Source organism: Ambystoma mexicanum, chromosome 5p (assembly GCF_040938575.1).
Source record: "Ambystoma mexicanum isolate Mex_15411 chromosome 5p, UKY_AmexF1_1, whole genome shotgun sequence".
NCBI lineage: Eukaryota > Metazoa > Chordata > Amphibia > Caudata > Ambystomatidae > Ambystoma > Ambystoma mexicanum.
The window spans coordinates 1,238,179,581-1,238,204,210 of record NC_090930.1 but is presented as its reverse complement, the minus strand read 5'-3'; positions in this window follow the sequence as shown (position 1 = coordinate 1,238,204,210).

The following is a 24,630-nucleotide window of genomic DNA, read 5'->3' as shown; positions in this document are numbered from 1 at the left end:
AGAGTTCCTTGTGGCAACCGGTAATATTCAGGTAAGGATTTGTATTATCCAACACAGTTCGATAAAATAATGTCAATATGTAACCTATTGCTTTATTCCTTACTCAGGCGCTGAGAGATAGTATGAAGTCTCGGGGAATAATGCCTCCGGCGGTAAAATCAGGTAAGTCTATTGTGGTGAGGAGGTTTCCCATTGTTTGTCCCTTTGTTTCACCTTGCTGTCCTTTTGTTTCCCCTTAGGGGCCGGGGTTCGGCGAGGATTCAGTGGAAGCTGCGCCGACCCGTGAAGAGTAATAGTACCCGGGTGGTAAAATCAGGTAAGTCTATGGAGGGTAACTAATATTGCCTCTGTGTATTCCCTTGGCTCACCTTGCTGTTCTTGTCTTCCCCTTAGGTGCCGGAGTGCGGCGGGAACATGCAGAAGGATGCAGTGGAATGTAAAGATGCTGCGAAGGCCGGTGAGTTCAGCGCGGCGCTGCAGCAGGCGAGGCGACGCGCATAAAATAACTTCTTTCTTCCAGCTCGAAGGCGCGATGGATCGGGAATTCAGGTAAGGATCAAAGGTATTGCTCTTGTTCTATCCCTTTCTCCTTCTTTCTCCCTTTTTCTAGGAGCTCCAGACTCGAGGTGGGCATGGCAGAAGACTGGATGCAGACTTGCAGGCATGATGAGCGTTACGCTGCTGGATGCAGAATAACACAAAGCATGTGCTGCTCTTCGGGCGTGGTTTAAATAGCCTCCAAAGTAGTCCCAGGTAAGTATTCCTCCCCAGCCCCACCCGAGTAAAAAATAGTCCATAGGTAAAGTAGTCCCTTCCAAGCCTCTTTTGGCTTGGAGCTCTTGCAGCATGGTCTGCATCAGGTAAGTTTCAATCTATGAGCCTGGCGCCTATGGTGCCAGGACTGACTCACCATATGAGCCTGGTGCCATAGACGCCAGGACTACACCCAAATAGCCCCTAGCAGGGGTTGTTGGGCTTGCTTGGAATAACTTGATGCCTGCTTCCGGGGTTGCTGGACTTGGTCTGACACCCTGATAAACGCATCATTCAGAAGCTGCTCAGTTCCCGACAATCTCAAGGAAGCCTGGATCATGCCACTGCTAAAAAAAACGAACTTAGACCCGAATGTTCCCACGGATCATAGGCTCATCACGACGGTCACCTTTCTCTTAAAGATTATGGACCGGGCATCCTACATTCAAATCCAAAAACACCTCGGGGACAACAACCTAGCCAATCCGTCTTTAGACCTAGACATGGCACCAAGACTGCACTGTTAGATCTTCAGATTCAGATGGATGAACTTAGAAGACAGAGGCAAGTTGGCCATCCTTCTGCTCTTGGCTCTATCAGGAGCCTTCGACCCGGTAGACCATAAAATTCTGACACGACACCTAACATCAGTGGCTGCATTCTCACCTAGTGCAGCCAAATCGATCCAATCCTTCCTCTCCAACAGAACCACTAGGGTGTTCTCCCCATCAGCATCAGCACCCACAGTGCCCGTCAACTGTGGAGTCTCACAAGGATCGTGTGTACCGCCCACACTATACAATATTTTCACAAAGCTCCTTTTTGACCGTCTCTTCAATCTGGGTGTGACGTATACCAACTATGCGGATGACACCCAGATTCTCATCACACTAATTGTCTGTCACTCTAATGACTCCAAATTGATCAATGAAATCTATCTTGAAATCCAATCCTGGATGGCTACTCATAGCCTTTGTTTAAACAACAAGAAAACCAAACTGATCATTGGTTCCCAAACGCGTCTAAACAAACTGGATAAATGCTGTGAGGCCTTCACTATTGATGGGAGCATCATCTGTGTCTCAAGGGAAGTCAAAACCCTGGGTATCTACCTCGATTCCACCTTGTCACTAAAAAAACAAGTTAACTCACTAGCCACCTCCAGAGCCTACACCTCCAAACTCATCAATGCCTGTAGGCCATTCTTATCCTCCACCAGCTGTATTACTCTAGCTAGAGCACTTATCATCTCTAAGCTGGACTATTGTAGCACTCTTCTCCTCGGGACCTCCGTGCAGAATTTAAACAAACTTCAAGTTCTGCAAAACAATTCTCCAAGATCAGCACTAAATATCCCCCGATCCAGCTACATGTCTTCTTTTAGAAGAGAAGCTCACTGGTTGCCCATCAGTGACAGAATCGCACTACGGGCGCTTGTCATCACCCACAGGTGCCTAGCAAACACAGCTCCCATCTACCTGACAGCAACATTTTCGAGACAACAGTCCATTAGACCCACCAGATCAAACTACCTCAACCAACTCACCATCCCGATTTTCAATCTAAAAACAGCAGGAGGATCCAGCTTCCCTGTTAGCGGCCAAATGCTGGAACTCCCTCCCCTCTGACATAAAAGCAGAGTCTGTCTTCCTGTCCTTCAGAACCAAAACCAAAGCCTGGCTCCTAGCCAAAACAGCCCCAGAACTTCCCTAAATCGACAAGGAGCGCACATATGCGCTGCATTTGATGCCCTCTGTCCTGTGTAAATATGATCTAGAACTTGTGTCTGACTATAAATATGTTTGACTGCATTGTTGCTTCCTTACAATTCTCCTCACTTTTGCCTGGAAGGTGATTTGTAACACACCTCTTCCTCTCTTTCTCACTGTCTTGTATATTATCTTCTGTAACCACTATGTACTAAGTAAAAGTACCCAGATACCCCTGGATCAGGTGTGCTATATAAGCAAATAACCTAAACTAAACTAAACTAAACTAAACTATCTGCTCAGGGTTTTTTTCAGAGTTGTGTAATCAAGATGTGTATAAGACCTTTATTTTTCCAGATTCATAGAAGAGGTCATCAATCAGTAGGTTCAAACTCTTCCATCTTCTCTGGCATCCTGGCATCCAATACAATCAATAACATTTGTGTGATTCGGTAAGCATGCGTTTGTCCTTGCACACTCAACCATACCATACCAGAGGACTGAGGTTTGTGCTACACAGTCACCGTTAAGCAGAGTGCCCAGGCCCAACAAACCCTTTCCCGGTAATGATGGAGGACTCAACCAAGGGCGAGTTAGAACTGTCCTTTATTTTCCATAGCAGACAGGGATCATACAGGAAACCAAATAATCTCTGCAAGCACTGCTCCTGAGCCTGTGTCAGAGGTTTTTGTTACCAAACGGCGTCATAGCCGTTAACCTCTCCCCAAAAACCTAAAAGCCCATTCTATTGGGTGGCTGGGGTGGTAGTGCTTATAGAAGGCACCTATAGGGGTTAGCTAATGGGACCTCCCATGTCAAGTGGTCTTGCCTGAGACTTCCCCAGAAACTGTCTATTACATTGTTTCAAGGTTGCAGGGCTACCAATGACCCTTTCCCAATAACCTCCACTCTAGGATTTGTACTCCCTGATTGGCTGGAGCAGGTTTCCTCAGGCCTGGGACCCTGATCTGTTCTCAGCGACTATGAGTCCTAATTGTTGCCACTGATCCACCTACACTGAGACTTGCAACATTTGTTGGGCAACACAAGTATCAGTTCTTATCTGCTTCGCTGGGAACAACTTCTCTTCCCACCACGGTTAAATGGCTATTGTTCGGCTTGGCCGCATCAGCTGGGTGAGGACTGCAAAACTGAGCTTTTGGTGTGTAATTAGTGACAATTTATTCGGCTATTTTTCAGGTGGCTTCTTGCCCCTGGTGTCAGGAATGTTCCACCCGCCTTTGCCCTCGGCTGAGAGCACTGGCTCTTTGGTTCGTGCTGCAGATTCTGCATGCCTTCGATCCTTGTTCTGAGGACTGTGGCTTTGTGCACTTTAATTACGGTTGTTCAATGGTTTCTCTATGTCTATATTTATATTATTGTATTGCTTTCTCTTGAGGTTGGTAGTATTTGTTTCTTCCAGCTTCCTTATATGTCCCTGAAGTTCCATATGGTTTGTTGCAATTAGCGGCTGCAACTTGTTTTGTGTTACTCTTGCTCTCTTGTATTTCTGCATTTCTGCATTTGGCTAATGAAAGATAATAAGAAAGTCTTCTGAAAGCAAGTGTATGCATGTTCTTCGCATGTGCGTGTGTTTGTCCATGTAACTTCATGCAGGGATGCAAGTTTGCTTCGTGGCTCACGGTGCTATGTCATGGTATCTGTAATGACATCAGCACAGCTGGATATTTATTGTTAGTCAATATGGTCCAGTGTTTTCCGCGAAGACATCAGCTAGATAGGGTTTGAATGGTTGTCTAAGAGAATATCTGCTGGCCCTCCTGGGGGCTGGCCAAACAGTAACTGGCATCTCTCGTTTCTCAGTCTTCAGATGTCATGCATATAGGGGTTACGAGGGCCATTCCAGGGACCCTCTGTTCAGTACAAACAATTCTCAGTTGAGATTTCATGGACTTGCTCTATTCTTTAACTTGCCAGACTCCAGTAAAATCTGTCAATGCTTTGCTAATGCGCCATTCTGTGTATGAGGCTCACTCTACACATCCTGTTTCTCCCCTTAGTAATGCAGGTAATCATATTGAAAAGATTCGGTTTCTTAGTTGCGTTGCACATCTCATCACTTTGTAGTGCATAGATTGTAGGCATAAAACAGAATGATTTTCTGTTTGTGTGTTACATGCCCTAAAGTTAAAATTCCTATGATCAACCATGAAACAAACCATTGCATATCTTGCACATTGTTAAACTTCCCATTGTTCCACATTGGAGCTAGAGCTGTTTTGTGCAATTGTATCCACAGGCTCCTATCTACCAACCTGGGGGTTTTCCCTGTCATCATCTTCCTCTGTAAAGGCCTCAATCTCTCTTTGACAAGAGCCTCAATGTGCCTTCTGTCATCGCTTCTTCCTATATAGGAACCTGAAGCGCTCGATATGCAGAAAGCAGGTTTATTAGCCATCGTATTTTTATTTTGTATTTATTTGTATAGTACTTTACACCAAATTGCTGGCAAACCTTCTGTTAGAGATTGAAGCACGGCTAAAATGTCTCGAAACATTGTATGGGCAGGCTGTCTTTTTGCACAGAGGTACTCAACCTTGTGATTATTATTATTAATAATAATAATAATAATAATAATAATAATAATAATAATAATAATAATAATAATAATACCTTGGAAGGATGAAAGGCTTCGTCGGGCCCTGCTGGGATTCAAACCTGCATCAGCAGGCTCTGCACAGATGTCAAAGCGGACCAGCTATCGACTGATAACAAAGGCTTTTTTTCATGTTCCAGATGAGTTTTTCCAAATTATTTCATCCATTTTATTATGAGTTGACTTTTATTATTTGCCCCCCAAGGTTGTTTAGAGTATACAATGTATTTGGAAGTAAGGTCATCTTCATAAGATTAAGTCACAACCACGAACGTATTCGGAAATGCAAGCCATATTTGCACACCTGAGGCCAACGAAAGCAGTAACCTGTGGGTGTGTATCATGCTTGTTCGTTGTACATTCCATTGCCGCATGCTTGCATTGGTTTTCCACTACTGCAAATGCAAAGTTGTGTTGAGATGGGACTTGTCCTTCATTTGAAATGCTTATTAATGTTGATTCATCACAGTTATACCTGTATCCAGAGACCTTTCCTTGTTCCTTATTTGTTGTCATAGCGGTTGGGATAGATTGCGATAGTGTGATACTTCTTAATGTTCACATGCCACCACAGTGCAATAAGAAGTAGCTCAACCACGAGGTCATATGTCGTGTAGTTGTAATTATCTTTCAGAATGTATTGCTGTTTTCCATCTCTTTCTTGCAGTCGATAAGTTGCTAGAGTTGAAGCCAAATTCGAGGTCTTCAACATTGGTGGTAATGATGTCATGTTGCTGAAGGCTAGGATGTACTTGATTAGGAATAGAAAAGGTTGCATTTGTCATATGCTAGCAATGTTGTTGATAACATGCTGAATAGACTTCAGAGAGTGAAATCACAGCTCATAATTCCAACGAGAGCAAGGCAGCACATGTTATGTATTGCTAGCGCACAGGTAATAACACTATATGCTGAGTGCAACATTTCAATATCTCTGGGAGCTGCCATATACAAATCTCTCGAAATGTTATACTATGAAATGTGGGAGAGAGATGCACATGGTAAATCATGGCGCAGTGGATCTGACCGTTGGTGCCTGTATGCGTGTCAGAAAATCCTTTTATTAGGTTTGATGAAATATGACATAGGCCGAAAGAAGTCACATGGGGAGAAACTGTTCAATGCACTATGTCCACACTTGTACCATAACTCGACTCAGTAGCCTTTCAGGCAAAAAGGTAAAGCCAGTTCAAAGCAAACAGTACATCCCTTTTCCCTCTATATTGGTGGCATGAGTCAGGGGCAGTCTGTGCTTTAGAGATACGTGCGGAAGCAGTCGAAGCTCACTAAAAATGCTATTAAGTTTGAAGTTTATTTTATTTGTAAAGCGCAGCCAGGCCCCGGGGCAACCGGGCGCATATTCTTAGATACAAGTTACAATATATATAATATGCAAATTACATTACACAGTACATTATGGTGTATATACACAATTACAATATATTGCAAGTCAGTAGCAAATGTTGAGTAAAGGAGCGTTCTGCATGAACAGCCAAGATTTGGTATTATTCTTGAAAGTTTGGAACAAGGGCTCAGTTCTGATGGAGGTAGGCATTGAGTTCCAGAGTTTTGAAGCTAGGACAGGGAAGCTCACACCACCCGCTTTTTGGAGTTTAAATCTGGGCAGGATTAGGCTGTGAGTTTCAGCTGATCTAGTAGGTCATGAGAAGGTGTGGAGTGTAAGACGAGAGGAGAGGTAAGGTGGGGCTTTGTTGTCCAAGCATTTATCAGTCAGGGCTAGTGTTTTCAAGGCGATTCTTTGTTTTACCGGGAGCCAGTGTAGATCAGATCTGACGTTGGAAACATGAGACCATCTAGGGATATTGAGAGCTGCCCTAATGGAATTATTCTGGATAGTTTGCAGTTTTTTGAGGCTAGACTGGCTAGTCCCCAAGTAGAGGGCACTACAGTAATCAATTTTGGACATAATGAGTGTTCTTGTAATGCAGTTATGAGGGTTCAGAAAAAGTCTGCAGGCGGTGATAAGCTTGCATGTATAGGCCGATACCGCCCTTACTGCATTTGTTTGTCTGTTCAGAGAAAGAGCAGAGTCCAGGTAGACGCCTAGAGTTTTAGTGTCTTTAGAGACCTTGATGTCATTACCATCAATGATGAAAGACTTGTAGGCTTGGTCTAATTTATTGAGACATTGAGTTGATCCTAGTAATAGAAGCTGTGTCTTGTCGTCGTTAAGGCATAGTTCATGTTAAGTTCCTTAAAAAATGCAATGTCTAAGCAATGGGCCTCATTATGACATTAGCGGTAGCCATGACTGTAATACAGGCACGACTGCCGCCAGTGTCATGTCATATTTTTTCCGGCACCCGCGAATGGAAAATTACCGGGTCATTACAGCCTTGACAGACCCAGTAATTGCCCATTCGCTTGCGCCGGACAAAAGATGCTCCCCATTCGGCCCCATAGGGCTGAATGGGAATGGGGAGGTCGGATGCACCGCACCGTTTTAAACGTTGCCGGTGCATCCAACCACCTCATTCCCATTGTCCGACCTGGCGGGCAGAGAGGCACCCGCGAGCACAACTCGTAGTTTGACGGTCTGGGAACTACAGTACTGGCAACCTTACCAGTACCGTAGCTCCCGGATCGGCAAACTTATAATGAGGCCCAATGTACGATAGATTTCGGCCTCATTACGAGTTTGTTGGTAAGTGGTAAAGATGACAGTAACTTTGGTACTGCCAACTTTACCAATACGCCAAATCACAAGTTCGGACCTGGAGTGGAGGATTTGCCTACAGGAAAATCCTGGAGGCAAATCCTCCAACTCACCACTGAAAAAAGCCCCATTGAGTCCAACAAGCTCAAAATGAATGGGGGATTACACTGCCACCACCATTTATAATCTGGCGGAAATTCCGCTAGATCAAATGTCAGTAACGGTAATTTGTTTGGGTGGTATTTCAGCGAATTTACCTTTGGGATGCCGCCCAACTCTTAATGAGGCCCAAAGATAGGGATAACTAATACCACTAGTAACGATTCACCTCTGCAAAGGAAAGCACACATGTAATATTGATCTGAGATACTGTAAGGGTACTAGTCTCTAGCTCAAGGTAAAGGTCAGGTCATCCGGGAACAAAATTCTTGGAAAGGGAACCAAGACTACAAGATCACTAGCATAGTCTCCTAAGCAGGAAGGTTATCAGCATAAAGCAGGATTCTGGCACAACACTCTGAGCAGAAGTGGAAGATTTGGTTTGGGTGTCTTGATGTGGTGAAATGCTGATGCTCTGAAGGCGACCCTGTACGTGACCATCAGACTGCTCAATCATGTGTTTATGAGTAATTCACTGTCTCCTGACAGGCTCGAATATATAATCAGTGAAAGGCTGCACTGCTTAGCAACAGCAAATGCAAGGGGTAATGCCTTTGGACTTAAAATGTTGTTGGCTCCAGAACAGGTGCTCTTAAAGAACGTGGACCTTCCTCTGCTCTTCCCAAGCCAGCAAAGCTTGTGAAAGTCACTTGCAAGACTTTAAAGTCAGAATTCCTTGGGAGTTTCCCAGGTACAGTCAAGCTATTTGTTCTTCTATCTGTGCACATATATCACTGGAACCCAAAGGCTTTTAAGCAAATCATGTCTAATTCCTTCTGGAAACTGATCCAAACCAAAAACATGGGTCTGGCAACTATCAAAAGCTCCATGAGGTATTTGGTCAGGCGTTCGGAAATCACTCCTTTTATAGCTAAAACTAAGCAGTGGATTGTTACATGATTAAGGCATCTGCCGCGAGAATGATAATCAATTTGTGAAGTGTTTTGACACTTTTGCAGTCATACCAGCATGACTGAGTCTGGATGAAGTCATGTGCGCTACAGGAAGTGATGCAATGAGTAAATCCTAAATGACATAATGTCTTTTTTCTGTGTTGCTTGCACCGTAGATAATGCCAAATCCTTCAAATCTATTCTCCTACAGACGAAACACTATTAGCTGTAATGTTCTTCCATTAACTTGCCCACCATCTGACAGTCTCTCCATTTGAAGGGCAGATGGTTCAGTCTTTCTCAGGAACTCAGTCCATCCATCTCAGTGAGGGATTCAACTCTCATTTGGGACAAAAACGATTTGCTGGGTGTACATGAGACACCTGCTGCAGCTCTGAACCGGGGAAACACCTTGAGAAAATTCCCCATTCAACTGATCAGCCAATGGCTGGGAGGTAAAATAGGCAAATTATATTTAACAGCAAAATCGAAATTGGCCAAAACGTCAGCACTTTACCTACCACCATATCCACCTTTGGGAGAATACAGGGTTATTGTGTGTTTAATTAAGCTTCTACTGTGTTTTAGAGTCAATTGAAACAGCACATACAAGTTATCAGTAAAAAAGTTTGTATGCTTTTAACCACATTTTTCAAAGCAAGTTAATTGGAGAAAATGATCATCACTTTGCTTCTGTACATGGTACAGAGACAGACACACTCTTTAGATGTAAGCTTTTTTTTGTAGTCCAGTAAACCTCTTACAATTGAGAGGCTGTTAGAAAATATCCTTGCAAATATGTAGCTGTTTTAGTGATTTAATTGGTGATTGACATTCGAACTCTGGGATAGGTGTGGACAAGGGCGGCATCCGAATTGAGTTTATGTAACTGACATGTTACATACTTACATAACATAAGTAACTGAGTAACTTCAAACATAGCAATCATATTTTCCAGGCTTAACTACACAAACACGCGCTACATGGCAGTGTCTGCTTTTTAAAATTGTTTATAAACTTCATCGTTCACAAATTGCTGAGGCAAGTTGTCTGTTATACTTGAGACCTGTTGAGCACAACTTCATAGCACTACATGTCTTACATTATATGTCAAGTACCCGATGGAGCAACTTCTACTGTGCACAGAAAGGGTACAGATCTCTATGTGTATCCCTAAATGACAACCTCAGAGTATTTACTGGAAACTACCATGACATTCTAAGTGCAAGGTAGACCCAAATAGGAGGATTCTATTGCTTTGCAATATTGAATTCCCTCCCATTCAACAACCACTCTGTGTAAGTCTTCACAACTTTTAAAAATATTCTGAAAACCTGGCTATTTCACCTCAGGCGACTTCCATAATGTTACCTCCAAATCAAGACTTGTCACCCTCAATGATGCATAATTCATATCTTTTGCACCCTAAACCCGCTCCTTAAAACCTCTAATCCCCTCACAACAGAATAGGTTATGACTCCCAAGTCCATCTAGCAGTTACTTTCTCTATTCCAGCTGGAAGATCAAGTAACACCAATACCTTGCATCGCCCTCCATTGTAGAACCAAAAAACCTCAGCACCAAAGTAATGAGGATGAATAGAATTAAATTGGACACGTTCCTCACACTTTTTCCTAATAAAGCTAGAGTCATCACAAATGTAATTACTGCACTGCTGCACCATCTCCTTTGGCCCACACTGCTGCCTTCTCAAAGCAATGATCCAAGTTTTCTAATTAAGGCTTCAACTTCAACACACACCCAAACCCACATTGATCTGACTCCCTCACTCTATTATTCATAAACTCTATTGCATTGACATCTGAAAAAGTCTAAATGTTGCATGATCATTTACAACATGACTCAATCTGAAATATTCAGACCATAGCTGTTCTACTAGCTATCCAATTAACAACAAACACGTAGGGCATGAGTACAAGTTCAATGGTGCAGTAAGTTTTTGGCAGTAATTATTTTACTCACATTTGTTTGTCGTGGTGGAATTACCACTAGTTTTACTGCACTGATGAATTCTGAGTTTGAACTTAAAGTGAAGGATTTACAGGAACTATCGAGTTTCGGAATGAAGCCCATAGGCATTTGGTTCTACAACCTCTGTTTTACACCTAGTTTAAAGCAAACTGCTCAAATGTAAAAAACAAAAAGGTTTTAACATACATACTTCGGAACCGCCTGTCTTATTAACTTGCTGTTTACTAACTGATTTGAAGAAAGAAAAGACATATTTTACATATTTCTGTCATTCCTGATTAACCCCTGCATCAGCAGGGACATGGTAATCAAAACTGCCGTCCATGGTGTGGATTTTTAGCAAAGTGCATAGCTTTTATCACCTGCCAAGTCCAATTGTTTCCTAATGATTGGTTATCACTACAGTTCATCTTGTTTCATTACAGGGCCTGTGGTAGCGCCCCTGTAGTTATGGTTAAGTTGCTCATCTCATAGGAAGAGTATTTTTTGGGTGGCTGTCTTTCTAAGTTTGGTGAGGTTTTGTCAAGGGCGGGGGCAAAACTATAGGGTGTTCGGGATTTTTTTTCCATAGACTGAATAGAGAAAAAAATGTGCTTACAACTACAGCCCAAACCACTGGATGTATTTTCACCAAATGTGTGGCAGGAGAGGCGGCTTGGTCCTGAAAGCGTGCTTTTGTAAATTTAGTGGAAATCCATCCAGTAGTTTTTTTTTTAAAAAACAGGCCAAACTTAGGTAAAACAAATAGTGATGTCTGGGTTCTGTCCGCGGATCCATTTCCCTGTTCGGTCCATGGACAGGAATCCAATTTGCTTAGAGGGTGACGTGATGTCCACGGACATTGGACGGTTCCACTCATTGGATGGTGAAAAGCATGAAGTCCGTCAGATTTTTGGAAACACCCGCTATGTTGGATTCACAGACTTTGGCCAATGTCCACAGACATCGCAGTAAAAACATATTAAAAAACACAACATTACACTTGTCAAACGTATCAAACAATCTCTGGGGAGCTGAGGGGCGATGTGGGAGGAGTGCTGTAGATGGGATATGGCAATAATAACCGTAAAATTCAGCGAACGGTCAGGATGTTCGTGAACAGTCCTGTGAAGTTCGAGGACCATTCTGATGTTCGGGAGCAGTTCTTGGATGGCTTATAACTTTGTCACCACATTTCTGATATCATCTTTGATGTCCTGTGTGTTAGTCTTAGCAGTGCATGGTGGTGGCGCGAGTTATGTTTGCTTAGCTTACCATGAATGGCGAATTTCTGAGGTTTTTCGGTTTTACCTGTAACCATAACATCCCCGTAACAATGTTTTTCCATTGAATTTCATAGGTTTTTATTAGTGCAACCCAACTATGACATCCCCTCAACTAAGTGTTTTCATTGAATTTCATAGGTTTTTACTAGTGCAACTAAAACATAACGTCCTTTTAACAAAGTTGTTTCATTGAATCTATATAGAAAAGTGAAAATGTGTTTGTTTGTGGTAGGATTTGTGGCAAGGCATTGTTCCTTATATAATTCCACACTGTTTCCCCAATCTGCACCACATTTTGGACAGTTCGTCGTTCGAACCCTCCGGACTTTACTGGCTATGTTATTTGAACACACCACCCCACCCCTTTCCCTGGGTTTCAGCAAAAGTCAACATTTGTTTGTGACAAAACATTGTTCAAGATACAGTGGGCAAGTACTCTACTGAGCTTCTCCCCACCAAAACGTTTTTTTTTTTATTCTAATTAATCTTTAGAATGTAGTACTTCTGATTTCGAGGTACAGGTTAGTATTGGTCAAAGGAAGTGACACTAACATAATGTCACTGCACATACAAGATTAAACAAAACACTACCCCACTTGCACCACACCCTATTAACATAAAGTTCACAATGATTGTTTTAGAAGCTGACAAATTCAGTTTTTTGTGTGGTTGTGGAAGGACAGATTCCGACACCAGGACCAAAACCCGCGGTCCATGCCTAGGATGCACAGTTTCCAAGATGTTTGCACTGCAATGCATCACAACGAACTGCACCACACCAGGGTGAGGCGACAGGTGAGGAGAGAGCACAGAAGGTCCCAGTATGCAGCAGCCCACCAACTCTCGCGTTCCCAACGTCTGCTCCATGGTATGTCAGCCAGCCACACACGCCCATTCTCAGTGCAGTTTACTTCAGGGTGCAAAGCACATCAATTCGATAAGCAAATCAGAATTACGACCTACAGTATCAGTGTTAGTATGTCTGTCTATAGAACCCGTTCGGAGCCTGGGTACCTCTGCTAGTTAACTATACATTACATTGGTGAATATGCATAAGATCTCAACAATTTTGTTCTTCCAATGATGCTTATGCTGTCCAACGTACTACAAATATTAATTGTGGCTCTCATGTTTTGTATTGTTCATCTATGCATTATGAATAACACACTTTGCAATTGCTATTTTTACCAACATCCGAACAGTTCCAGCAGTTTGAAATGCTCTGCGAATGACATGTAACATGTCACAACATAGCACGCAACACACAAACTACAACACTTTTGACAATATGTACAAACATGGGCACACATTCCACAAAATGTACAGCTTTTGCTCATACTGATCAATGCCCAACATCCACACCACACCACACACTGCACATAGCTTTCATGCAACACATATCACAAATCAGAAGACATATCATAATGCACATACCACTCATGAAATGCCACAAGACACAATGCAACCAAAACCACTATTAAACACAATAACACCACACACATCTCACCAACATTACAGTACGAACATAAGGCAACATTTTCCACATACCACGGCACAAAGAAAAATACATATTTCACAGCACCACTCACACACCATATATATCTTTTCATGTCCTGTTCTCTCAGGGACGTCATTTGTGGTCACCAGGGGTCGCATGTAGGTCTCACTTGCTCCCTCTGTGGTCTCCTTTGCTACTCCTAAAAAGAATTAAAAGAATAATACATTTCATTTTTGTTAATTTTTTTTATTGAAGCTCTTGGCTGTGGCTTTCTTGTGCAGGCCTCTTAAAAAATAAACCGGGGATCCACAAGTGTAACTCTTTGAGCAGTGACCCTAAATAAGAAAGAATAGGAATAACAAATATTGTGTCTTTCTAGAATTCTATACAATAAATCTGGGGTAAATCAGTGAACTAGTATGTTCTTAAACACCTCAAATTCACAATGCAGACAACAACTTATAAAAAGCATTTAGAATAGAATAAGCATCCATTTCAAGGTGTAGATTTTGCTTCCTAAAAGTAGCAGTTATAGAATTTTTTTTTCTGCCGTTATCTTTTTATGATCATCAGAAGATATTCCAGCTCAGTGTCCTTGGACACTTGACAAAATCCTTCTGCCTAAACGCGTGTGTACAGTGTAGAAATGTTTGACCATAGCGCATAATGTGGCCCTTGATTTCATTGTGCCACAATTAATGCTTTGTTGTAATGTGTCTCCTATCTCCATCACATGGTGTTCAGGAAGTTTGTTTGCATGTCTGAGGTAACAAGTGCCCAGAGTACAGAATGGTGTGTGATGCACTGCTTTCCCTGACCTACTGTAAATTCTTAAATACACAGTTATGAACCCTCCAATTTGTATGTATTTTGCCAACCTCTAAAGCCTGAAAAGTGGATCCACTCAGGCTTGACATGTGGCCAACTTGTCACTAGACCAGCAGATGAACTGGCCTGCTGTTAAATATCAGTTACCAGTTTAATGGTATCCACTGCAGAGTGCAATTTGCTTTCTGACGTTGAGAACATTCAGACATGTAATTGCTCATTTTACTATAGGCTGTAACATAGCACAGTGGCTTGAGTGCTTGCAGCTGCCATGTTTGTGTGATCTGCAGTTACAGGTTCAAATCCCGGCAAGGCCAACTCAGACTTGTATTCTTCTGAGGTTAATAAATGAGTACCAACACAGTTTGGGTGATGTATGTATATGTGTTGTTTATAAAGCGTGTACGCATTAGTGCTACATAATAATACATCATTATCATTTAGCCTTGGATGTCTGCTTGCATTCACAGTGATTAGGTAATATGGGCCTATATCCACTGATATTAACGATACATATGGAGATCCATTCTTGTATGAAATGTATATCACATTACATACTTTTGTAGTGTATTTAGGAACAATGCTATGTGATGCCACTTCCTGATTTTTTCAAGGGGTGAAAGGTTGTGCTCCATCACTTCCTATGATGTCACTTCAGGGTGGGGGTGAAATGACATCACCTCCTGTGATGTCATCAGAGATCAAGGGCCATGTGATGTCACTTCTGCTACCCCAGGAATTTTGGTGAAATGCTGTACTTGTGTTCTCTTCCTCCTTTCTCACCCACAAACGTATCTCTCTCTCCTTACATTCCTTCTTTTACCCTTCCCTATTTGTCCACGATCGTTCAACCACCCTCACTCACTGCCCCTTGCTGCTCTGTTCCTTTCTCACTCGTCCTTCCACCCTCTCCACTCTCTCTTAAACTCTCCTCTCTTTCCCTTTTCATTTCCTTACCTCCAATCCCCAATTCAAATGATTGTTCTTCCTACTGCCTTCCTCACTCTGATCTTTCACAGACTCCCCTGCACCTCTATCTTCGTCTCCCTCCCATTTCTCCCTGATAATTATCCCATCGCATTTATACTCTCTGCTTCTACCCCACCCATTCCTTCTTCTCTCCACTCCTCTCAGATCTACTCTGCTCCTTGTTTCTCCTCCCTGGCCAATGCCTCACACTATTGAAAGCCTGATACTCAACCCTCTTCCCATTCCCTGTCCCACTGCCCCCTGTTTTCATTCCATCTACATCCCTAGTCTTCAGTCTCCCTCTATGCCATCCACATCTCCTACTTTCTCCTTTCTCAACTCACTCTACCTACTCCCCCTCTCTCTCACACCTCTGTTTCCTCACCACCTATGTCTTCTTCCTACTCTACTCCTCACTCCTTTCTCAAATCTATCTGGCACCATCTCCCTGTGTGCCAGCCTGCATAGTGACACACCAAGATAGTCCTAGATGAGATGGATGGGCTGACAGGCATTCTTGACTCTTCTGCAGTACAAATCACACTACATGCATACACATCAATGGAACAAGATCCATACAGAAAGGGGAGTGAAGGGGCCTATTGTTTCCAATGCATTCCAGGTCACACCCCTCACTAACCCCAACTGGTAGATGACAGACATGGACAATACGTTTCCACTTCAAGGGCTGTGCCCTCACCTGGCACTTAGGCACATCCGGTGGCTTGGAGTCCTGCTTGAACTCTTCAACTCACTAACTGCTAAGACAAGCAGCACAACATACATGCCTGAGTTTCCCAGAACTGCAACGTACCTGTCACACATGCCAAGAAGAGAATTCAATAGCCAGGTGTTATATGCAGAATTGTAGTGCATGGCTATAAAAAGGCTAATAGTATGCCGCTGTATGAAGGGTTGGGGGGACAGTGGGGTTGTTCAAATCCTGTGATGGTATTCAGTCCCTATACTTCTGGACATTAGATAATCCATTGTGTCTTGTATGGCAAACCATTTGAACCTGTGCCATGCAGTTTGCAACTCCAACATGCAAACCGTTAATTGACTATATGAGTTATTATTATTTTTTGGCATAGTCAAGATTGGGAAAACCGTGTCGTCTGCTGCCCGAGATTTCAAATCTCCAATGCACGTGATGGACATCTATTCGGTATATCCGAGCATAACTTTATTGTAAGCATATTCGAATGTTGTTAGCATTGATAATAAAGGAATACCGCTTTTTTAAAAACTTGCAAAAAAGGGAGCCTACTCTACTACACGCGTGCATTGTCTGACTCCAGACACTGGATACATTTGCTTTGTGCTTGGTCTTAGCTACAAGGTTCTACAAAATACGCACACAGTGATACACTTGCGCCGTTAGAGATCACAAAACATGCAGCCCACATGAATTACACAAATTCATATATCATTTCACAATCAAATGGACATATGTTTTATCGCGTGACAAAACAGTTTGACAAATGCGTCAACTTAATGGAAGACGTACACATGGAATGGCATATTTGTTAATAGTTCGAATGTACTTTAAGAGACATTAAAGCCTATTGATTCTGGCGTACAGAAAGAACCTTCCTAACATGTTCAGGGCCTGATTCACAGATTATTTTTCAATGGGATTGTGGTATTATAAAACGTTTCTGTGAATCAGACCCTTAATGTTGTCCTTTTATATGCACAGGTTACAGCGACTTTTCTCTATCATTCATTAACGATGTTATCAGCTTACATCCATTGTTATTGGTTTAACTTTTAAGGACATGCCCCCTGGTCTGCATAAACCAAATATATATCAATGAGTGGTCTTTCTGTAATGTGAAGACTGTCGGCTAAGTTATAAATGTGATCATTTAAGTGGCAATGTTCTCTGCACACAGACTCCTGGGACTTTCTCCTAAACAGCAAAAACAAGGATTTGCAAATGTAAATGTGACATTCTGAATTGATGTTGAAAGCTGCTACTTAATGTTAAGACCATTTTACTAAAACATCTATTCAGGCTTCCTACAGGAAACATAATAGCAATCACTTCAGACCAGAACATTGAGTTGTGACGAACACTTTTAGCTTGATGGATAATTCACAGGTTTTTAAATGAAATACGTTTAACGCTGTGATGTCCACATTCTTTTGATGGGCGATTTTAGCCTGCGTTTGCAGTTCACATGACAAACGTTATTAATAAAAAGGCTATCATCTGGACATGTATCATTGTTCTCGTTAGACCCTTCACAGAGACCTCTCATTCAGGCCGTGAGAGAAGCAGCACCACTTCACACCTCCCTCCCTCACCCACATTCATATTTATAAAAATACAAAATAAATGCAGTTATCTATGATCAAATTTAATCAATCACTGGATATGTTACAGCTTTCTGATGGCCGATAATGTAGTTAAGTTGAACCCGCTCTTTGGAACACTGTTAAATTAGAATCATGATGTTTGTAGCAAGCTCTATGAACACAAGTCACTGCTTCTCATGCTAATCCCATTGACGCTCCCTGATGCCTTTTTCAGTTTTGGCTATAGGTGGCACTTTAGCGCCACCCATAAGCCAAAACTATTGCATTAGAGTACAGCTAGGTAGAAATGGCATATGAGGAGGGATACAAAACGTGTAGCTGTCGTTTGCTTATTTACTCAACCATTGACTGCCAATATTCTTGCTAATCCCTTTGGCCGCTCCCACCCTCTTCCTGCCGCCCCACGCTGAAACACATCCTCCTGGCATCCTGTTTGAGCTATGTTTAACAAGTCTTACCATCAAAGTTTGCTCTAGAAGTGCCTGCAACTTTTTCTTTAAAAGCAGGATTCTGAGTGGCAATGAGTTAGTTGAAGTTGTACACGTGCTCGTGTTGTGGTGCAAATGTCTTAACCAGGCCTGCTTTCAGCTGCTCTATTTAAAACCACTATTATTGGCCTTCACTGAAGTCTTGTTAAAAAACAGTTTTTTTTTAAAAAAAACATTGGCACAGTCCGCTGTGTTGGCTTGTGTACAAGTATTGGGCATTATATGCCGAGGTACTTTTACCATTTTGCAGCTGCTACCATCACCAGCAGGGAAGTGCCTGGAAAATGTCTTTCACATGCCTGTACAAAAACCAAAACGGTTGGCATTGCCAATGCATGTTCTGCATTTGTAAATCATTTAGCAGTGCAGACGTTCAGAAGAATGCCACCTTTGTAGCACTGGAAAGTTAAATGGCAAGTCTTGCATAAACCAAAGAGAAAAATACCCATTTATACTTTAATATTTCTTCATAATGTTTTGTATTTTATATTAGTGTGATAACAGTTTAAAATTAAACTTTCCACACATACATATCAAAATCACCAGTGCATAAAACAATATACACACTGCCTTACACATTAAGCACATGTGGCATTAAAATATCACATTCAAATCGTAAACAGGTCTGTTCTATATCCTAAGTATCCAAACTGGAGAGTTGCACACCCTTTGGATGACAATACAATTTTAGAAGGAATGTAAATTTAGTAATGGCAAACTTGGGTGCAGAGGAGGTAACACAACCCTGACATGAATTGGAACAATGTGAACAAACAAGTTGGTGTCGAAAGAGTATCGGACACTCCCTTCCACTGCTCACCTTTTTTCTGTTGTTCAGCCGATATACTGTTATTTAAATGTTAAGACATTAATGTAAAGATATATAACACATTAATAAATAACAATGTTCAGAAAAAAAGTTGTTTATCCAAATCTTCTTTTATGGTTGAAAGTAGAAATCACAACACGTTTCGGGATTCAACATTCCGTTCATCAGGTGCAGTTTAAAGAGTCTAAAGAATAATAGATATAATATACTGCATGTCAGATCATCATGATTTAAAGTCTGTGTAACACAATTACAATGAATTGAACAGCTGTCTAATATTGACCAGAGGGGGGAGTGTATGAGGGTACCAGTCCCCCTCTCCCTGGGGCGTGATGACATGCAGAAGGGACCTTCTTTACAACAACAGTTCATCATAAGAAATACATTAAAACAATGCACAAGAGTTTTAATGGCAACTGATTGTGGAATTAAAATTAAGCTGAATGGATTAGCTCAAAATGGCTCTTTATGAACAGATCATCCGGAATAAGAGAGGGTTCCAGTGTGTAAGTCATAAGAAGCAGGTAAGTGTACATGCAAGCATGCCGACATGATGTGAATCCCATGGAGATTTCACCCCTGTGTTTGTCAATAGAAAGGTTCATAAGAAAGGTTCATCAAAATGATGAGAATGGTACTTGTAACTTGAGCTGTGCTCAGCACAGAATAGAGAGAAAGGTAAACAACAACACTACTGGAACACTGTAAAGGGCCCATATAAAAAGATTGTAATAAAGACTCAGAATCTAATACGAAAACAGTTGTCTAAGGGACTAGAGTAGGAGAGAATTACCTATTTAGAGAATTACCTGTTTGGAATGTGTATATCCAAAATCCAAAGTGCATGTGTTCATGAAGGACAAGTACTCAAAGAAAGCCTCCTCACATCTGGTTAAACACAGCAGCTGACTGTCAGCAAAATTAATTACTCGCGCCAGACATTCATAAAGCTGTTATTGAAAACAGACAATTCTAAAAAGAAATCGAATGCGCGTATTATAGCATGTAGTGTAGAGCGAAGTATACTATTTTGTGATCCCTTAGTGCAATCAGCGTGTGATCCAACATCAGGATATCATCGGCATAGCCTAGCCAATCTATATGAGTGCATACAAACCTTGCAGAAAAATTATTCACTTTTCCTTGAAGAGGGAGGTCCACCATACATAAATTAAATAGCAGCAGCGTGAGCGGACATCTTTGTTTCAATCCGCGATTCGTATTAATTGTCCTAGAGATTAGTCCCTCATTGTCTAGCTTAACTGTGACAACAGTGCCTGTGTAAAGTTGTATTATCATATTCAGCAGACCCATGGGAATGCCCCATTTAACAAGCCTGAATCATAATATAGTGTGGTTTTCGAGTTATATGCAGCCATATAGACCACAATGGCAACCAGTATTGAGGCTTGTTTAGTTAAAAGCCTCAAGAGGAGATATTGTGTGCTTTTCGAATTCCTGTTCTAAACCCCACTTGAAAATTATGCAATATTACATTTGCTAGGCCATCAGACCCAGGTGCTCTCAAAACATGAATTTGTTTAATATGAGAGGCAATGTCATTGTGTGTGTACCATGAGATATCAAAATATGTCCCCATAAATACAGTTTGATCCAAAGCATCAGTAAGGTAAAAAGAAAAGCGGCCCCTAATAAAACTAGACCAGGTTTCTTCATCTACGCAATTTACAATTGGACTTCCTGCTGATTTGCTATAATCACTTACTAAGTTCCAGAACTTCTTAGCATCCTGTGAAGCTTTAAGGTTCATAGCATAAGTTGAGAATTAACATTGCTGATCGAGTACCTGTGCATTTTGAGATGACTATGTTATTTATTCATTCTGGCTCTAATTAAGGCAGTGTTTTCCACTCTGGAGATGGAGGAAGCTCGCCCTTTTTCACAAATGTCTCGTCTCATCATTCAACCCAACCCAATTTTTCTTTTTTAAATCAAATCTGGGAGATTTTTTCCCATAGCCATATTACCCAGAAAGGTTGTATATCCATTTAATTAGGTCGTCCATATTATAATGTGCACGTATTTGTATTGAATCATGGCTTAAGCTATTGATGAAGCGATTTATTCTTGTTTTTTATGTTTCCCCCATTGGATGGAATTAGCTTTGCTCTTGATATCCAAATATCCAATATGGCCTTTGAAAGTGAGCGTCCCCCAAAAAGGCATTTAAAACTCCACAATGAGAGTCAATAATGGACACACCCCAGCAGGGAATGAGACCAGGACCAAGTGCGGGTGAAGTTAAAAGTTTTATCCAAACCAATATAGGGCAAGCAGAGAACTCTGTAAACTCCGAGATTGCTCTGCCAAACATCAGAAAACATCTATATTTTGTTACAAATCCATGTCATCTATGACATGGGAACTAGGAATTACATGAATCAATGAGATTGGGCAAAGGAGAATGACCATTATAGAATCTTTAGGGTCGGCGCTCCTGATTGGTGAGACTCTGCATGGTGTCGTGATGATGCTTGTGGGTCAGCTAGCTCATTGGGGTGGAGCACCAGGTCAGGAGCTGTCCGAGTTGATACTTCTTGGCTGCAGTAACATTTTCCCTTGTGGCCACCCATACCCATTCAGTAGACATTATAGTTTATGCTGCCCTGTAAAAAATATAGGTTGTTAAACTAACATAACACAAGAAATAGCACATAACCCTAAGTGCACTCAAGTCACTATTATAAAGACCTTATTCTAAAAGTGCAGCTTTATGAGTCCAGGTGCCTTATCAGGGGCCATGTAACAGGATACGTTTATCCTTCTGCTGTGTTAAGAGTTAGTAGGAGACTTCATTATAGTATGGTAGTACAAGAGTGAATAAACTGCCACCATAGCCAGTTAAGGTTGGGGTGAACTAGAATACCATTGGGTCAGGGGGGCACATAGCTGCTACATCAAAAGGCTGCGGGACGTGGGGCCTTGCTGCCCATAATTCTTAACCAGAGCAAGGAGGTACACAGTGGGTTTATGGCGGCATCGTGTGTCGGTGGGCATGAGTGGGGGGCAAATACCTTTTGTGGGTTCAGCAGGGATCCGAGGAGGTGTATCTGTGTTATTCTAACATCAATAAACCAAGGGCCTTCAATCACTAGCCCAACCTTGGAGGGAGGAAGGTGGGGGCTGAGTACACGGCTCTGCAGTGGAAGGGAGAGATGGACTTGTGGCTTCTCGCCCGTTTGCATTACAGGGTTGCAAGGTTTTGTTAGCATCGCATCATTCACTGGGCTAAGGTTTTACATCTGGGTGCGGGGACAAATGGGAAAAGGGTAGCATTAAAATGTGAGGTAGAACCAGGTTGGCATAGACATTAGCGTGGGAAAGAGTCTGCAATATTCTACTTATAATCAGACTTGTGTACATGCTTAAAGGTTAAACAATTTCTTCATCCAAGATTTCATTGATAAGGGCGGTAATTATTGGCTCAAAAGACCCATACATATTGAAAAACTTAATTGTCTACTTATGGACTTATGTATTTATGGGAAGTCATATTGTACATAGGGATATCACACATTGCTTTTAAATATTGTGCAGCAGCAATAACCTTTGAGTAGTAATGTTCGAATATACATATATTTGATAACTTCACATGTGGGTGTTCTGAGGTGGGTGAGGGTCATCCCATTTTAATATGTACAATCAACATTTGGGACTTGTGACTATTTCATCGCTCTTACAGAAGGCATAGCAGCATGAGTAAGACTGGGTGGCACACAGGCTTAACATACATGTCTGGAACCTCAAACGGGGAACAATGTTGGGGGTTATTCACAATATATATTATAGATGCAGGGGTCTGCGAGAAGACAGGACATGTTTTATATCGGCAGTTTTGTTTCTCTCAGACCCCAGCTTTTGGTCCGGTCAACATCAGGTCAATGATGTACTGCGGAAGGTGAAAGCCACAGTGTTTGTAATGTAGCTTGTTTGTGCCTAGTCTCCCGTGAGAACAGGCCTTCAGCTGAGCCGCCATGTGGAGGAGGGTGGGGGAAGTGCTGGCCGCTGTGTGCGGTCGGGTGGGGAGAGCTGCAGCCCTGCAGGCCAGTTGTGCTACTGAGGCCTAAATTGTTATGTACAAAATGGAGTCTAGGTGTATCATAAAATGGAGTCTGTATCACGCTATAGGGTGAGCCGTGCAGTCCCATTCGTCGGGCCGCAGGCATCCCACATCCTGGACCCAGGTGAATAGATGGCTGCCGGCGAGTCATAAGCCTCACGTAGGAGAGAAACGTAGGGGGAGGGGGAGTCCTATAGACCTTTACTCCCATTCACCTTTAACTCGAGATTTCACTTTCTTAGAAAGCGTTAATGACAACTAGAGTATGATCACCAGCTTGTAAATATGTTATGCTTAATTTTTGACCATGTTATAATTTTCCCAACCAACACAGACATAGTATAAAGCATATTTTGTTCTTTCCCACAGATCAACTATGCTGTCCTGATATGTCCCCCAGAGTGCAGCAGTATAACATACACAGATTATTTCTGCTAATACATTTCAGCCATCTTTTGTCTTGCCTGTCAAATATCTTTCCATTGAAATATACCACAGGGATAAGGGTGGGAGGTAGCCCCAAGTCTGTATCTGCTTCTGCCAATTCCCTATTATAGGCATTCAGGTTGTCAGCTACAATACAAATAATATTGCTATTACTCTGATCAATGATTTCATACACCTCTTGGGTAACTTCATGCATACCTTTTAGTGTGCACTCTTCCTAGTGTATCATACAAATTAATGATAACCAACCTAGTTTCTGAGCAGATTTCTGCCTTGATGGACAGCACATTGGGATTGGTTCCTTCAGTTTTAATCTCTCTAGCATTGAAGATGTTAGGAGACCTGTTAACAGACCTCCCATGGGTCTACTCTTATCTATGTTAGTTGCAGCCTACTGCCCATTAATTTCCCCTTAGGTAGACAAGATACATTTTTGACAAAGCGCACAGCTTAAACCGCTGGATGGATTTGTACCAGGTCTGAAACAACTTGGGCACAAAGCAATTAAAATAGGCTGTTTTGTGGTTTGGGTTATTCCGTGCAGTAATTTTTAAAATATGTGAAGGAGAAGAAGGTGCCCCTTCTCAAAATATATCTCTGGTAAATTACTACAACCAGGGGTTTTTAACAAAGAAACAGCCACCATCTTTATTTTTCTCAATGCGAGAGATAGCCAGGACTAAAGCCGAGGATATTTGGAAATGAAAAGTAGTTAAAAAGCTATGTTTAGATCAACAACATTGCACATTACATTAGTCTGGAGGTGGGGTGGCAGCTGGAGGACACCAAGTGAAATTTGGGAGTTAGAGGACGTCCAGGGACTGAGTTTGCAAAAAGAAGTTTTCAGGAGCCTTGGCTTTGGCTGTGAATAGCTGACATTTCAAATCAAACTGCATCATGGAAACAATGTGTGTCAAGGGCACAATGGGAGAGGTTAGGGGGGGTGAGTAGTGTGGGGAGCTGGCAGTGAGTGGGGGATACCTGGTTTTGGCTTTGGGGGTCAGGGAGGGATTTATTTGTCTTGATATCTGCGGTTATAGGACTACAGTTACTACAGGGTATGTGTAGTTTTGTACCCATGACAAAAGATTTTGGGGTGT